Genomic DNA, 929 nt, shown 5'->3' with positions numbered 1-929 from the left:
GAAACTTTTAAACGTCTTTTGTATATAAGAGATTTGCGGATTTTGAAAGCATCTCTCGTCCGAAATTCAAATTGTAGTTTTCTCACGTAAGATGCAGTGAACAATGGATGAAGTGCTTCAGGCAGATTCCACATTCGTAGATCTCTGGAAGGCGTTTGACACGGTGCCCCACTGAAGACTGTTAATGAAATTCTCAATACAAGAAGTAGGTTTCAATGTGATAAAACCCAGTATGTTTTCCTCGACCCGAGTGTTCATCAGAGACAAGGGTATCGCCAGGTGTGCCCCTGGGAAATGTGATAGTACCGCCCTTGTTCTCTATATACACAAATGAATTGATAGGCGGGGCGAGCAGGAATGTGCGATTGTTTCCTGATATGTATAGTGTATAGGCAGGAGTCGTCGTTGAGTGGCTGTAGAAGGATACAGGGCGACTTAAAGAGAATTTCTGGTTGGTGTAATAAATGGCAACTAGCTCTAAAACCCGTGTTCTGCTTGACACAGTCGAATCAATTAAATACCTAGGCGTAACGTTGAAGAGTGACATGAAATAAAACGAACACGTAAGGATGGTAGTAGCGAAGGCGAAATGCAGACTTCGGAGAATCTTAGAAGTGTGTAGTTCACTGTAAAGAAGATCGCATTCAGAACACTAGACCGACCCATTCCTGAATACCCGTCGAGGGTCTGGGATGCCCAGGTGATCGGATTAAGGGAAGACATCAAAGCAGTTGAGATACGTGATGCTAGATTTGTCATCTTTAGGTTCGATTAACACGTGTGTGTTATGGAGATGCTTCGTGAACTCAAGTGAGAACGCCTGGGTGGAAGACGTTCTTTTTGCGAAACGCAGTTGAGGAAATTTAGAGAAGTAGCATTTGCAGCTGCCTACGGGATTCTACTAGTGAACATTTCACGTAAGGATTACG

The sequence above is a fragment of the Schistocerca serialis genome, chromosome 8 (genome assembly GCF_023864345.2).
Source record: "Schistocerca serialis cubense isolate TAMUIC-IGC-003099 chromosome 8, iqSchSeri2.2, whole genome shotgun sequence".
In the NCBI taxonomy this organism is placed as follows: Eukaryota; Metazoa; Arthropoda; class Insecta; order Orthoptera; family Acrididae; genus Schistocerca; species Schistocerca serialis.
Note: the sequence above shows the minus strand (reverse complement) of the source record.